The sequence below is a fragment of the Falco punctatus genome (assembly GCF_963210335.1).
Source record: "Falco punctatus genome assembly, chromosome: 6".
NCBI lineage: Eukaryota > Metazoa > Chordata > Aves > Falconiformes > Falconidae > Falco > Falco punctatus.
The window spans coordinates 86,761,538-86,779,444 of NC_137585.1; the positions used below are offsets into that span (position 1 = coordinate 86,761,538).

A 17,907-nucleotide genomic window follows, 5' to 3' on the forward strand; every position below is an offset into this window, starting at 1 on the left:
CAGGAAACAAACCCATGTGACTGCTGTGTTTTGTAAGTCGAGCTCTTGTGTAAGATTCCGGTACATTCTTTTCCAGCTATTCTTTCAGAAATTTGAACTTTTAATTAAAAGGCAACATTGAAGCATGTCCAGCACTGACAGTCTTAATGCTGTTTCTTCTCCACATTAACATGCAAACCAGCTTCAGTCAGCATGCAAGGAGATACTGTATAATTAGCCTCATTGTCCATTATGAACAAATATGTGTTTTAGTGAGGGAGAGAATGTACTAGTGTTTCCTAATCAAATGATCAGGAGTTAGGATTTTCAGCTTTTAGTAGTCATGTCATTTTCTCATAGACTTCCTAATGACCATTTTATTTTATCAGTTGGAATGAAATAGACGTATCAAATTCAGGTTGCTTGTAAGGATATATAAGCTATTAAAAAAAATCTGTTAAAACCAATAATTTGAAATGAACATTTATTAAAGTAAACATTTACTAACATTATAGCAATATCAAAATGCAAACAAATAGCCAGATGCTGGTCTCTGGAAAGATGAGCTGTAATACGTATCATAAAATATGCATCATCATTTAACACTCTAGAATCCATTTCAATAATGAGCACGGAGCTTGCTAATGCATGTGTATCAAAGATCTTCAATAATATGCAATACTGAGTTTTGGTAGGACAAACTTAGAGACTGATATGACATGACATGATATGCTTAATATACCAGCTGGTGACTTCAATGTTAGGTTTGAATTCTGAAATGAATTTTGGGTGATAAACTAAAGACACATTAGGTGTCATGAAGCAGTGAGTAGAAAAGTAAAAGATTTTTTTTTTTTAGGAAGCTTTATTTTTCTTTTGACTGAGTTTTGGAGTTCTATTTGTTACACAAATAATGAAACTGCTACTTGACAAAAAAAACCAAACACAACAAACAAAAATAAACACACAAAATGAAACCAAAGCAACAACTATCTTTTAATTTCTGAATTAAACATCCGATAATGGCAACATAAGACTAGAAGATTAGATCTTGATTTCCAGGCTCACAATATCCACATTCTTAATTTCCATGGAACTAGCAATGAAAGTAGTATAGAAATAGAATCTGTTCCTTCTCAGATTATTAAATGATCTCACAGAATAAATTTTTTATAGAACATTTCAAAAGAAGCAACATGCGAAAATGTATTCAACATTTGTTTAGTTTAATCTTCAAGAAATAATCAATCATTTAAATATTATGTTTTCACCTCCAAAGACCACTACTAATCATGTGAAAATCAGTCTTGATGTAATCAAACCAATGTATCAAGGAAGTAGTAACTCAAAGATATCACTGTAACTACTGGAGGTTTCTGGATTATCCACAGTTCCTTCGGAAGGTGACCTTCCTTCTGACAGCTTTGCAGGTGGCTTAACAAAAAGAGCAGAAACAGTATAAAAGGGAATGTTTGACAATAAAAGCATGGGCAGGTGCATAATGATTATCTGTTTTATATGTCTGCGTCACTAAATCATCAGCCGTTCCTTCATGGACACAAAATTCATGCTCATTAGATACTTCTCTGCCTTCTAAACTTGCCCAAATGGTTGTTTCCTGCAGAAAGGAAAGCTATTACCTGGTTTAGTTCAACTTCTTCTGGTGCTGGATGATGAATCCACTCCCTGTTTCTCTTTCTGGGTTTCATCATTTAACACTACTCCTTCCTCCAGCTGTCTCAAGACTTTCTGAAAATGCAGCTCCAGGCACTACACATGAGGGCAAAGTCTTCATCAGGAGTGAAATTCTACTACAAATGGCTTATCCAAAGCTTTTTCAGGTGAGTGGCAGTCTTTCCAATGTTTTTGGTTAGCATGTAATCAAGCCTTACCAACTAACAACACAAAACAGACGATTGCTTCACATGTATCTACAGCTGCATTTCTTCACTATTTTAATGAAGAAAGAGACAGAAAAGGCATCAGTGAACATCCTTTCTGTTATCATGCCAGTGCCTTAGTAGATTCTGAGTTTATTCATAAAATATGCAGTCTGCATTATAAATGCAATTAATTAATCAGCATACAGGTGTCTGACCGTGTTTTTAACAGGAAGATTTTTTAATAATTCTTATTGGTATGAGTGCACTTGGCTTGATTTTACAAAAAATGAGGGCCTGATGCTTCTATGAATCTGACTCACCATAGACTTAAATCAGGCAGGAAACAGTATCATCATAGACAATGAACTTAGACCTACATAAAAAGTAGTCCTTATTTCCTTCCTTTCGTCATTTTTTTTTCCCAGTCCTTTTCTTAGTGCTGAGGAACAGAGGTTTCACCCCATCTATCTAGTTACTTACTCAAGATATGATGTAAGTTTAGGAAAAAAATGCCGTTTTTTTCCCCAAAACAAAGGAGGCATAATTGTGATGCAGTGCTGAACTTAAAGTTTTCAACAGATGCTGAAATATTCCGAGTTCTTTATAACTTCCCCATCAAAACAGATGTCGTGGCTTCTGCTTTCTCCAAAACTGTAAATGACCTTCACTGCTCTTAAGAACAAAGCCAGTCTCACGTACTTCATCTTCAGGTAAAATATACCACTAAAATCTGCATTGCATGGGTATATGCATTTGAGAAAACTTTGGCTATCTGACTGACTGACTGGTTGTGAAAGAAGTGTGATGAAGCAGATTTTAAGAATAATTCCGTTATGTCTGAAAAGCTGGATGGCTTGGTAACTGCTGTTAAATGCTCTTTCAAACGCCTAATGCATGAAGCAAATCATGCCCTCCCCTCTGGGATCTTGACCAGCAGGGTGGAACAGCTGGTGTTCATTACTGATGGGATAGCCCCAGAGAATTTAGGGGTCCACCAAGTCCTTTGGTTTTAAGCTTGTGCTCTCTCTGCGCCTAACAAAAATAATATATTTTCTGATAATCACACATTTAAGTTACTAGTAACTCAATATTAGCCTGATCAATATTTAACTGAAATGCATATTTACAGTGTCTCTTGAGAACAATTCCACAATCAATTAAAAATTTTAAAAGGTAGCATTTTTTACTATATCAGTTTTAGAGAACCTACTTTACAGAATGTAGCTACAGAAGCCTTTTACTGGTATGTATAACCAGTGACTGTCCAATTGCCCAAAGGGTATTTTACATTAGACCCCACAAAGATTCAGGTCTGAAAAGAGAGTGTCAGGATGTTGCAGCATAATTGTGAATTATTCTCAGAAGTAGCACCCACAATCAGTATTTTTGCCAGTGGAGTTATACAAACTGGTTGAATGAATGCATGAAAACACTAAGTCTCCTCTTTAGGTCCAAAGGCTTTGCACATGCTGAGGATCCTGAGATGCTTATGCACAGCACAGGATCAGGCACACAGTTTTGGGGTGACTCTCCAATCCTAAAGTGAATGGAAGGATGGAAATTCAATAGATCTATTCCTGTTGTATTTCTGAAGATTTCTTTTTGTTCTACTGTCGGAGTTGCCACTTTACCTATGGAACACATATGTCTTAATAGCTGTTAGAACTGAAGATCACCAAGTCTGTAAATTTTTATCTTCACAGCATCTGTGAGAAGTGAGAAAGAACTGTTTTCCCCGTACTATGGAGGAGGTACTGAGGCACATGCATACATCCACACTGCAGCTCCCAGACCCCCAGGCAGGCACAAGTGAGGACCTCTGCCAGAAGAAGACACCTCACATGAGCCATATTCCCCACTTCTGCTGCGTGGCCACACGGTCAGCTCTGTCAAGGAGTTAATTCAGATTAAAATTAACTATTTTTCTGAAAAGTTATTTTTACCCTGATGACTTTCCTGCTTCAGTTCACTATATAGTTGCACAAAGTCTTACTTTGGGAAGTAAGGGAAGGAGGGCTTGCGGGCATGAAGGGGAAGGAGTAGATCGCTGTGCTGGGGAAGCACAGGATGCACCAGAGTAGCTTTATGCCAGCTCATGGTGTTTGTGGAACTACAGCAGAGGGTTATCCTTAAAAGTAATTCTGCATCTGACTTCCCCCAAAATCAATGCTCTGAACAGATCTGACTTTTCAAAGGTCATGTAAAGCATTTCTAATAGCGCAGATAATTATGCTGTCTAGAGTAGGTAAAAGGAGCCATTTCAGTCCTGAGGGCCAAGGAAGCCTTTCATATACCTTTGCTGATCCACATCATTATTCAATAATAACATGAAAAAAAGAGAAGTGTGGCTGCAGGCTGCATAAGATTAAGGAACAACTCATCTGGAAATTTTTGTGGGAGTCCTTGTTAATACAATATGCTATTTCCATTGAATAATGTTAAGCATTAAGCAAAATAAAAAAGGCACACAGAACTTTTCTTGCTATTGCTAAATTATGTAGCCAAGGCAGACCTACGTTTTGAATCCTTGCAGGCATAACTAAGTCTGTGAGGACTAGAGAAATCTCAAGGCTTTAACCAACATAAATATGCTAAAAAACTCCCGAACACCTAAGAGATTCCATGAAACAAGCAAACAGTTCCTTTGCCTGTGCAGCTTATCCTGAGAAGTGGTACTGGCAAAGGAACTCCTGCTCTTGTATAAGCTGTTCCCATAGGAACAGAGGGAGGACGGATTGCATAGCTCTAGCAGTATGGCTATCTTTTCTAGGCACAGACATGCCTTAGGGATACAAGATACTGGCAGGAGGGCCAATGCAAAATATACTATTGGGCTAGTGTTTGTGAGAAGTCCCAGCTGCTCCCTGGCACACTTTGCAAATAGCAAAAGCTAAAACTGCCCCAAGCTGCCTGATATTATACCTTCCTAACACATACTCACTGCCTGATTCTCCTGAAGAAGCATGCAGAAGTCAGTTCAGCTTCTTTAGCTGAATCCTTTCTTCTGGATAACTTCAACTGTTCTCCTTTCTCTGTAGTGCAGCACACACTGGCGATGCTAAGGATCCTGCGTGGCAGGACATTTTACTAAGAAACACAGACCAGCTATCTTCTTTAAGTATTGCACATCGAGCCAGTGATGAGACATGCACTTTATATGTGTTTATTCCTGATTCTTTGCAGTTAGGTCCTTCAGTTCACTAGCTTCACGCTAACATTTTCCATTTTTCTAAGAAAAGAAAGAGAAGGAAAATGAAGAACTTCTTGAATTAAGGACTTAAGTGTCACATGCAAACAAGATACCAGTTTCATCCATTCAGAGAAAACATGTCTATCTTGTGCCTGAAGAAATGAGTCTATTATGACTGAACCACATCTGAGACATTTCTCAAAACACTTATAGAAACTGCTCCGATCCTCACAAGTTCATCACATCAGGTCCAGTCAAGTTAATCAGCAACAAATGTTCTTATTCTGTGATCATCTGTTTTATATCATTCCTTATTTCCATTTGCTGTTGGGAAAATATTATCAGCCTTAAAAATGAGGAGCAGTTGTATTTCTGAAAAGAGGGGGTTTTAAGCTTAAAATACAATGTGACAAATCTTATTTTTAAATAACTTGTCAGTCACGTTCTTTATCCATCCAACATCCCTAACATCAAATGCATCACACGTGTTCAGCCAGGGCTGTGTTTAGCTTGGTACGCAGACCCACATGAAGAGTAAGTAGGGCAAATTTTTTCCCATGTTACTCTACATGTCTACATGACAGAAGATCTGCTTTGAGTTTTAAAAAAATGAAGAGCCACATCTTGCCTGCTATGAAGCCAACAGTAGTTTCAGGAGGGATAAGGTTGGGCCCAGAGACTCTGGTAATAAATGATATCTCTGTGTGACGATATTGTTTGTATGAATGAAACTATTGTCTGTAAGAAAGCTTCCCTGGAAGTGTATGCCCATCTATACACCCCAAATCCCTCATCTGTACTGATTTTGTATCACTTAAAAGATGTGAACACTGTTTCAATTACTACTGATTCTGGATAAAAGTACTAGCTCATGAGGAATAAATTTGGGCTTGCTATTACTCAAAATGCTTCAAAGATATTTTGTGTTGCTCTGTAGGCAGTTGTATTTGTCAGATTGTTAACTTTATTGGGTAAAGCTATGTTTTTTCCAGATTTCCCTTGTTTTATTATGTTTCATTTAAAGGAGCTGGGAATCAATTCTTTTTTGTCTGCATGTCAAAAGCAAGTTCTGAACAGCCTAAATGCTATTGCTTTATTCATATCTCTGGAATGACTAAATGCGGCACAAACATCCAGAAGAGGAAAAAATTCAAACTGAGAAGAGCAAGCCTTTTCATTTATTTTTTTTTCTTGTACTCCCTAATTAGAGATACATGCCATATTGTCAGCCGTAGCCTTTAAAAGAAAAAGTATATACTGAGACCAGATATAGATTTTGTTGTGGTTTTTTAGGTATAGCTTCTGAAAAATTGTAAGAGTAGTTTAGCTTGTATAATAATCATTGCACAGAAGCACACTGGGTTTTGTTATACACAAAAACTGGTCACTTCATTGCATACGCCCTGCTATCCTTGGCACTGCTGCCGGCACCTAGAGCAAGACAGCCTGCTGCTCATATCTCCATACAGAAACAAAGAGGGATTTAGGTGGAAGTGGGGTTTAGCAAGACTTTTCCTGCAGTACTGCACAGTAGATGCCAAAATAAGGGCAGAAGTGCAACAAACAGTGCTAACTCATCATCCATTTATTGTGGGTTTCAGAACTTTGGTAGCTTTTCCTCAGTTAGTTTCCATTGTTTCAGAGCTGTTGCATCCAAACCCATGTACAATAATCCAGCTGAGACCTTACAAATGTTTGGTGGAGCAGAAGCATTACTTTACATGACTTGCTGATTGTCTAACCTAGAATAAGGTTTACCTTTTTGCAAAAGTAGGGCAATATAGATTAAAGATCACATCTGACCACCTATATCTCCAAAATCTTTTTCTATGAACTGATACCTCTTCCCTTATTCATTTAGACATTTCTTTTCCATCCCTATGTGTGGCACTTTATGTATTTCCATAGTAAAGTAATTTACAATTTTGTCTAGGAGCTCCCTAGATTTACAGCTATCCAGCAGTTCAGGTTTCTAGACATTCAGAAATAGAGAAGAATGTTCTTTGTATTGAGAGGTGAAGGTGATTTGGATACAAGGCTGGTGCTCCTATGTTGTCTTATTCTTGCTGTGCTTTCCCAGCTCCATTGGACACATTTAGCACTCCCAACAGATGGGATGCATCAGGTCTGTCAGTGCTGGAACTGCCAGTGTTGCATCTACCTAGTAGGATCTACAGCGATAAGAAATTATGTGCCTTTCTGCAGCTGAGTGTTGAAAAACATCTTCAGACTATAATGGAAATAAATCCTATGTACATATAAACCATTGAGTATTTAAACCTGACTTAACACTTTTTCTTTGCAATTATGCATGTCCATCACTATGACTGGTGTATTTATAAAGTACTGAAAATACTGTATGAAATGAACCAAATGAACAAATCATATCTAGTTCATTACACTAAAAGTAGAAAAAGTTTGGATTCAGGAAAAGAACAAAAATCAACCAGTGTCAAGCACTTTCAACTCACCGATCTCAGACTGTATTTTGTACTACCCATGGATCTACAAATAAATTCAATTTTTAGATGGGATTTGAGTGGGGTCATGAAGTATCTGGAATGAGGCTGTCCTTCATTCACTGGGAAAGTGGAAGCATTAAACTGAGGTCAGATCATAAAAAGAATAATTCAATGAAATGGTTAATAGATGGATTGTAACAACAACTGCTGTGATTTTTAGGTATGTATATAGTAACATGTCTGTATCTTTAAAGTCCATAAAAGTCCTTAATCTACTTTGTGAGGTTTCCTTTTTTTACTTAAAATACTCGACTGTACTACAACTACAGCCTGGCTGTGCTGTATAAGATCCAATCACAAATGATGACTTTGTTCTCACAAAGTTTCAGCTACTTATAATTTCAGTGTGTAAGCTTATCTAGCTTCTGTATGTAAACTCTGGAAATTTATATGGAGAGCTAAGTACCTTCGGGTGAAAATCAGCCTTGGAGGGGATGTGATCAACTAGCTTAGAAGAGGTGGTTAACTTTTAGAAGGCTAAAGCTAAGCAAGGTAAAAGCCCTGATGTATTTGCTTATAAGAGACGGGGAAGCAGAGCTAAGAGAGTGGGAAAAATTAAAATTACAAATCTGGATTCCTGCATAAGTATTTAAAACATATTTTATGTACAGTTTCCAGAAGGTAAATGAAGTGGTGGTCCAGCAGCACAAATACATGTGTATTTATATACGTTGCTGCTAAGAACTTCTTCATAGTGCCTCTTTCTTGATAGATTTCTAAACCCTGAATTACTCTTGTGTAACTGTCAGCACAAGAGCTTTTCTTTACATGTCAGTGACAAACATGTTGGCTTCATCTACACAGCAGAAGAACTGCATTTCAGTGCACAGGTGTGCAACAGATCTATTGCCATGCTGCTTTATTGTGTGGCAAGTATTTGTTGATGTGATATGCCTACTAGAGAATGCAAGGAACACAATTAAAAAAGGTAATATTTCAGCTGCGGTAAATTGGCATATTGCCTTTGAGTCAACAGACTGTACCAGCTAATGCAAGCTGAGGGTCTGATTAACAGGGCTCCTGGGAAGGAAGGAAAGCACATGGTCACTTTGTGGTTACTATCTGTGGTTCAGTATCAGCTAAATGTCTGCATAAGTAGAGATGTATTAAAGGGAAAAATATTTCCTCGGGTTTTTTAAAATTTATGTGTATGGATTAAATCTGTGTGTTTTCATCTGTTTTGGAGCTGAAGTGAGAATGAGTAGAAAGAGAGAAAAAGAGAAACAAGAAAGAAAAAAGAGAACAAGACAAAAATGAAAAGCAGAAAGCCTTAGCTGGGCCTGCTGAAGACTGTTCAAACAGCTCTCGTGCTAATCTCAAATGAGATATCCTTTTAAAAAGCTAAATTTTTGTTTAATGTTGTTACTATTTGTAACCATTCAGCGTATCTATATAAAGAAAACAGTCAGGAAAAGATTAAAAAGGGGATTTAAGATCAAATATAAAACTAGTGGAAGAGAGAGAGATGTCCTTTGAAAGAACGGGACTTGGGATAAGACGTGGGAATGTAAGAAAAAGCTGAACACAAATGGTACAGCAGTACAAAGGTGAAGTAGGAGGCTTGGTGAGCTGCTGAGAACAGAGCCAGAAACTGTGCCACTGAGTGGAAAGGATTAGTTTACTGTCTCTGATGCTAAGAAAAGGACAAAATCAAAAGGTAGATGACTAAACCTTGTAAGAAGGCGGATTCAGGAATTTTTAAGCCATAGATATTCTGCTGGGTAGTCTTTAATCAAATATGTTTAATCAAAGCAAGTATTCCTTTGAGGCTAAACATTTTAGACTCTACTTTCCATGTAAGATATTTTGGTTCAGAAAATGATTCATTTCTGAAACCAGCCCTCAAAATTCATGGGTCCAAAAAGAGTTGTCTTGTGGAGAAGAGGGAAAGCTGGGTGAGGAACCACACATCTTCTGGCCAGGCTATTCCTGGTTCATTCACTTCCCTGAGCACTGAATTCATTCACAAATTAGGAACATCTCCTGCTGCTACTTTCTAGCACATTTGGTAAAGTGCTGAATCCCAAATTAGTCCTGTGGTGCTGCTAGGTTTTGATAAATGTGCCTATAAATTTATTGCAGAAGTCCCTGATTTATTCAGAAAGGCTGCTGCTGTCAAGGACAGAAGTATAGCTTGAAATTAAATATTTTTAAGAAAATACTTTGTTACGGTATATTTTTCTTCATACACAGCTACAACAACTACCCAGCTCTATTTACAGAACTATGGCATTAGCCCTTACACACCGATAATACGTAGGCTTTTAGTTAACCTAACAAATATTTTGCCATGTGGCTGACGCATTAACATGTGTATCAGTGAGCACTTGTCCATAAGGAATTTGTCAGACTGTCATCAAAGACTAAGACAGGCAATCCCTGCTCAGGGTAAAAAACACCTGGGGATCACAGCAATCACTCTGAAGGGAATTAAAGCAATAGATTAATCGACCGTAAGAATCATTTTCCTTGTTCATGAATCTGGATTTCCCTCAGCTGCCAGAATTGTAGATGAAAGTGAGAAACATCCTTGACCTTCTCTGTCACAGAAAATGCTTCTCCCTTTCTCTTTGTCTCATGCGCAGAAATGAGGATTTTTTTGAGTGATTTACAACGTCTGAGAACTGCACAGAAAAGGTGTCAATAAAACAGTGTCCTGATTCTCATTTGTTCTGCTGCGGCCTGACCCATAAACAGACATTAGAGAATGTTTCAAAAGTTGTCAGCTTGTATCCTTGTAGTCTACCACCCTTCCTGACTTCAAAGTCTGCGATGAAACTCTACCAGTTGGCCTGTGAACGCAGCATAAATACTTGAAATAAGACTGCGTGGATCTTAGGAAAACGGCACTCTCTGGAGAGAGGGGAGAGGTGCTCATGTCTTTCCTCAGTTTGTAGCTCTCTGCGCAGCCTTTAGCGAGATAACTAGTCTGGCTTCCATTTTTCCATCTAAAAAGATCCCTCCCCAGGAAAGCCAGGAGGTTTCATTAATTAGCCTCTAATTAGGAAAACGCTTAAACAAGTGTTTCAGTTCAGCCCTTTTCAGAAGAACAGTTTAAATACGTGCTTAAAGGGCATCCTGAATTAAAGCTTACTGCTTACAAAATGCTTCATATCTAAAGAGACAAGATGGTATATAAGCGTTATATAGATAAATCAGGTTTTATTTATATGCTGTTCAGTGTAAGAATAAAATGATCGCTTGACAGGGCAGTTAGCTTGTTTACCTTTTAACTGATGGTGCTTGCTGGCTCTTTCTACATGCATTATTTCTGGTTGAATTATATTAATGCACAGAGTTTGGTTAAGACACAGGCACAACAGAGCAAAGCTGGGAATGAAATGTCTGAGCTGTGAAAAATTTTGAGATTGCAAAAATGTTCAATTTCCATGTCATTATGAAATGACATTTCAAAGCATTTTGGGGTGGCGCGAGTATGTCTGTGGTAAAGGCATTTATCCAGGATGCAAGACATGAACGTTCAAGCCCATGTTTTCTCACTCTCCTGCTGACCAGACAGATACCAACTAGCATAATTCTGTAGCGAGTCTTCTCAGTCCAACCAAAAACTCTGCCTTCAGTTTCCGCCTCTCCCCCTCTCCACTTTTTATCCAAAACTGTATTTTCCTGTGATGTGGTTGGATTTGGGGAAATCTGCATATTCTGACCAAATTCTGTTTCTGTGACAGACCTGTTCTTTCAGATAAGCAGGTCTTCACACCACTTTTAAATGTGGTTAACTTCACAGTAGGGTTCAGCCACTGAAGCAGAGCTTAGAGCAACCACAGGACCAGAATAGTTTGGGGTTTTTTTCCCACTCAAAGGCCTTTAGTTCTCGGTCTTCATCTAATTGACTGTTGCTTTCTTGATAAAGCCTAACCTAGAAGCAACAACTATTCAATAATAAATGGCTCTGAACACAGAGATAACATTTGCTACTTCAGTTACAGATCTTTGCCTTATGAAGCAGTGGAGCAGCTCACAGTTTCAATGTTTGGTCCCTTTATGCTCAAGCTTAAATAGCATTTCCTTCCCTGTTAAGTTCCATTACTCCTTAGCAATAAATACTAAAACTTATATCACTTTTGGTTTGAAGTAATGATTTATAGACAAGGTATAGCTTTGTGAGTTTGCAGTCAGGGTCAGTGTCAGTGAATGTAGAGTTCTGCTACATTGTAAGGAAGAGACACCTGTCTCTGATGAGGTGGGTGAATATGAAATGACACAGCTTAAGTAACAACAAACATTTGGTCCTTTGGAGGTTCCCCAAGAAAAATCTGCCTCTTTTTTTTTACTTTTTTTCTCCTTGTTTCTCACACATACAGACGAGTACTTCCTAATCTGTGGGGGTATTGTGAGCATAAATTTGTTAATGGGCATGAAATGATAAATGCCACAGAAGCTGCCTTTGTGACTATAAGATCAAACATTTCTGTCAGAAGGAGAGATAATCATAAATACAAATGCTAAAGACCTTTCTCTTTGTTTCTGGGGCCCTATTTCTGGGTCATGGTGGTGTGTGATGTTGCAGCGGGGGGAAGATAATATTGGTGTTTATGGTGGCAGGTACTCCATTTCAGAGGGATAAATAGCATCAGCAAAGCCAGGTGAGATCTGCCACTGCTGGTGAATAAAACCTTGGTAGGCAGGTACTCCACCAGAATGGATTAGTTTGGCACAGAGAGACTCCCTGATGTTTGCTGAACATTTACATGTAATTTCTTTTCTTCCAGTTTTGGTTAATGGACAAATAAAATAATGGGAGTGCTTTGAAGCATAGAAATGAATACTCCACACCCAGAAACAGCTCCAACTAGTGCAGAACACAACAGTCCATCTGCTCAGCAACAGATGTCACTGTGAAGGCATCACCCTTTATCTCTGCCCTCTACACCAAAACTTACTGAATAAAGACTCATTTCAAAGTCTTCTTACTCATGAACCAGATCCAAGTTCACCACCATAAGGAACTCCTGAGCCTCAGGGAGTATGAGAAGTCACTACTGTGCAGGCACTGGGGGCTTCAGGACATCTTACCTATGAGTCCCCTGGATGGCACGTGTGGAAAGATAAAAGCAGCTTTGTTGCAGTACAGGCACAACCATGTCTCGGAATATTGGCTTTGGTGGGCACTGGCAAACCATCCCCCTGCCCTCCACAGTGGAGTGGACTAATAGGTAGCCATTGCCATCTTCTGTCTCATCAAAAGATGAGGTACAGCTCTCTGCTAGGTGAAGACTTAAGTACATGGTTTGTTGGCTGCAGAAGTTTGGCTACACCTTCTCTGGGTGAGAGGATGAACCACAAAAAGAAAAAATCAATTCTACAGGCCAGTTTAATATCAGTGAGATTGTCATACATAGAAAAGTCATTTTAAGTGATCTACGAAATTTTTGGTACAAATATTGAAAAAAAACCATACATAAATAACTGTGTGTATACGTGTGTGAATGTGTGTATTTGAGAGAACAGACTGGGAGATCATTGTTGTGATTTTTACTTTTTAGTTGCCAAAAATCCCTTTACATGTACTGCAACACAAGCCATCTTATCAAAGAGATTGCTTTGACACATTTTTCCTTTTTGAGTTATTGGTAACTGCATGACATTTATGCAGGGAATAGAATGATTCTTTTCTTCCAGGAAAAGTGAAAACCCAAAGATTAGGGAAGTAAAATATTAACCAAACACCATATAGTGCTTGAATCCTAGTGCATCCTACTGCTAAAGAGATGTTTTCTCTACTGGATTCCTTGTATGACCATGAAGACAAAAATAAAATTCCACAGAAGATTTGAAAAGATCTTATGGTGAAGTAATCAAAATGCTTTCTGTTTACTAAAACATCTATTTTCTTGCTAGGAATACTCAAGAATACGTAAAGTTAAACCATAAAACTATTGAAGTAAATTACAGTAATAATAAGTATTCCTTTTCACTTCAATGTGAAACAGGACTTTATCTGTAGCTTTTTCATTTTTTCCTTTAGGTATTTTTGGGGCTTATTCTGTCTGATTTCCACAGAAGCTATTCCCAAGCCTACTAAAATTAGTGCAGCTCCCTTCCGTGATTTCTTGTCATCCCAGTGCTTCTGGGATCAGGCTCAGAAAGAGTAAAGGAATGGCTCTCTGGAGAGAAGATAAAGCTTATGGAATTGGGGCAGAGGAGAAGTCTCAGGACAAACAGGGAAAAGCTGTTGCACAACTTGGGCTTAACCTTCCCCAGAGCAGCCGGGTCAGCAGGGCCTGGGGAAGCCATTCTCCACGAGATGGCTCACAGACCCCCCTCTTCCCATCAGCAAAAGCCAACATGAGAAACTGGAGAGAGCCTTAAATCCCCAGGGTCCCTCAACCCTCCTCAAAGAGCTTCCCAGGACAAGGCAATGAGACGCCCGTAGCACTTTACATCATCGGCTGCTCAGTTGCATGCACCACGGAAAGGCGCTTAATCATGTATATCAGCAGAGACAACACCCAAAGTTTTCTAGAATATTTCAGTTCCCTCATCAGATATTTTAAGTAACAAGGGGATTTCTAATACCTTATCATCTGTATTTTCTTTAATTACCCTATTATTTGCTTTTAACACAGTCCCAATAATTTAGTGGAGGAAAGGTATTATACATTTAGGTATTCGGAGATTTATGGGAATCTATAACACACAAATGTCAGATCTATTTTATTAATCTCAGTAAAAGTTGGGGGGGGGGGAAAGTCCCTTTATACGAGAATACAATAGGATATAAAAGACATTTCCAGTCAGAAATTCCAGAAAATATTTGCTTTAGTGATGTAATTAATTGCTTTTCCTTTAAGGAAAATAACCTCACCGTGCCTCAGCTGGCATATTACTGGAAAGATGTTCATGCTTGTTCAGATGAAACAGTTTAAAAGAGCTCAGTTCAACACCCATTTGAACTAAATCAGTGTCCATGTAAATAAACTGTATGACTGTCTTTTATTTGAATGGGTACCTTTTTGGTCGAACAGACAGCTCTCTAGTTGTTTGTTGTTGGTGCAAACATATCTCACAAATACTTAATTATAGGTCTGTAAAGGTTGCTTCTTTCACAAATCAAAAATGCTTTGGCATAGTGTGTTCTCTCAGGTGCTGTTAGTTTGTAGCGCAGCTAAGGGTTTCAGCTAACTGGTCATAATTAGAAGACATGTGAGTACATGATTCACATGCTGTTAATTAAAGTTGCTAATAACACTCAAAGCTTTTATGTATAACTGGCAGCTACCTGGGTCCTTGGTGCACATATAGCCTGCACCTGTAAATGTGATGCAGATGTCATGTGGTGTGGAAGACCATCTGGTGAGGGGAAAATCTGACCTTCCCCAAAGCAAACAGAATAGAGCACCAAGGGGAAAACAATGCCCAGGCCTAGAAAGGAGTCTCTTTATGCCTTTTTTCTTTTTGTAAACACTAAGACTTTCCCTGAAAGCAAGTACTAGGGAAGGTTTATTAGCATACTAAACAACAAATGAAAACACAGGTGAACAAGAAATACAAGAACCATGAAATAACGCAGCATCACAGACCTATCTATAGAAGCATCAATTAGAGAAATAGGCAAACTCAAGAAGACTGGAAAGTATTTATTATCTGGTAAATTTTAATCCTGAGTAGAACTGTTAACTTCAATAATATTCAGTGGTATATTGTACAACAGCCAATTCGAGAGATAATTAGTAAGGGCCAATCTTTCATTCATTTTACCCCAGATTTGATAGCAGCAGGAATTCAGGGTGTGCAAGACAAACAAAACCAAAAAAAATGAGATAATTAAAAGACAGAAAAATAAAATCCTTCTTTTGTTTAAGGCAGATACCATAGTGCACATTCATACATAACAAAGCAGCTCATGGAGAATGTATATGACCAGCTGAGTACTGAAAAAATAGCAAGTGGGAAAGCAATTTAAAAGAATAATAAATCAGTGCCGGTTACTAAAAAATATGTGAAGGTTGACTATGCGTTCAAAACTAAGTAGTAAGTAGCAATGAGTAGAAGACAGTCCAGCACCTAATCTAGTATAGTGAAGGAAGAACATTTGTCTGCTATATTTGGACGGACAGTCCTACAATACTGTCTCCCATGAACAAATAAAGTTGAGCTCTAGAACAGATCAGTTAAGAGTTGTGATTAAGTCAGGAATTCTGAGAAAATAAGGACCAGAGTACAAATATAGGAGAAGATGAGGGCAAACACAGAGAGTTACTAGTTGAAGGAACCGTTTTCTTTCTTCCTCCTGTTTCTGATGCTTCTGATATAGGAGGGAGAATATCTAACATTCACTAGTTTTTGACTGCAGTAGGATGTTCATTCAGAGAATCCTAAAATCACTGCCCCATATCTGATTTTTCTGTTTATGCCTTTGGTGGACATTAACATTGTATTGCTTTTATCTAGATGCACACTTTGAAAACATCTGACCCAGAGAAATGCTTCTCTGTGATTGTATTAGAATCTATGTGTGGGAAAGCAGGCAGTTATTAGCAAGTTTAGCTCCCTAATTGCAAAGCCTGCATTTTGTTACCTTCTGAGGATGTCTACCCAACATATATGTTATACCATCTCAGGAAACAATAAAAAGTTCATTTGTCCATTGAATTCTCATTTAATCAAATAATTAAATGATATTTTTTTCTTATTGCCTGCGTTTCAGTTTACCTTCTCTTTCTCTGGATTTATGCATTGCTTATACCCTTTTATTGCTTTTCCTAATGGCTTTTTTCCTTCTGGTAGCTATTTCACCATCCCTTCAGTTCAGCTGTGTTAGTAAATGTAGTATGGAGAGCCATACTGGATCCCCAAAACAATCTCTTTGGATTCTTCAGAGGAAGTTTCCTTTTATCAGTGAGGTATCTACTAACATGAATGAATGAGATGTTATAAAAAGCACTAACATGCAACATAATTTCAACAGCAATTAGGTGTCTGACAGCTTTTAAAACTCATCTCAGAAAGCATATATTAGATAGCTGGTAGGCAGCTGGTGCTAACGCTCTTTTAGTGGCCCAAGCCAAGGTCTCACTCAATGTTTTCTCAATGAAAAAGCATTTCATTTGAGTGAGGGCAGAAGAGATTGCTCACCATGGTTCCCCTTTGAGTCCATTGCTGGGAGGAGGCAACTACAGCCATGCTTCTTTCAGGTCAGCACTGGCATTTGAACAACAAGGAAGGTCTCACCCTGTTGCACTGCTTCTGTCTTGCTCCCTTTTGGCTCCTGAAGACCATCTGGGCACCACATCCCTGTGGTTCCAGCTACTGGTGAAATCATATTTGGTATATGAATAGCAATAAGCAAATAGAGGTACAGTCTAACAGTAAAGATTTCAATAGAAACTGTAAATCCCTCAACAAATTCCAAAGATAATACAAAATGCTGTTTTTTCTACAACATGGTATCTGAGAAGCAAGAGCAAGGAGGCAGAAAACTCGGCTACATGTATACGCTCAGCTGAGGTAAATCAACACTGCTTTCTCGAAGCAAACAGTTACAACAATTTATAACAGGAATTTGACCCCAATGTTGAATAAGTTTACTGAGACATTTTGGTATCTTATTCCTTCCTGGTTACAAAAAAGATGACCAAAGTAATTGTGCAAAAGACCTGAAAACTCCATCCACCTGTATGTAATTGACCTTATGATAAATGCCCCCCCCCCCCCCCCCCCCATGGCCTTTTGCTGCAGAGCAGGAGAGTGTTCAGCATTTGGGCAGCCTCTTAGCTGTACATGCTTGAGGAAATCTTTTCTGACCAGCAAAATATTGATTCTGAAAAATGCTATATTTGATCATAAATCTTCAGCAAGCTCAACACAGGTCAGTGGAGACAAAATCTTAACCACCCTAAGGTGCTTTTAAAGATTCTCAGACTGGAATAAAGAAAAATATGATATGTATGCTTATCTGTAATATAGATTTTTCTTTTTTGCATTTGCATACCTCTCTTTCTTTTAGAGAATTAGATCCTATGGTAGCCCACAAAAACCTCCCTTCTGCAATGATAAAATTGGCTTAAGGGTAGGAAATTGTCTGTCAGAGAAAGTAGATTTTTTTTTTTAAGTTACTTCTGTGTTGTCAGTTGAACTAATCAATCCAGTTCAAACACTATGCTCCTTCCCCAACTATTTCTTATTACCTAGCAATATAGCTTCTCTAATTAGAATATATTGAAAATTTAGCAGAAAACAATGTTTAGGGGATTTCTACTTTGTCAGGTCCAAAACTTTCAAAATACCTTATATTTGAGATTTTTCAACAATTCCAGATTGTAACTGCCTGGACTATTGATCACCCTTCTTGTGCTCAGGTGCTGTGAAG

At 38.2% G+C, this 17,907-nt stretch overlaps 1 long non-coding RNA gene across 1 annotated transcript; it reads left to right on the top strand.

The window, feature by feature from the left end:
• The first annotated feature begins 1,529 nt into the window (after positions 1 to 1,529).
• On the top strand, positions 1,530 to 14,294 carry LOC308065604. The gene is made up of 2 exons (XR_013928845.1): positions 1,530 to 1,820; positions 12,308 to 14,294. It is a non-coding gene; the product is annotated as an uncharacterized lncRNA (long non-coding RNA).
• The last annotated feature ends 3,613 nt before the right edge of the window (positions 14,295 to 17,907 follow it).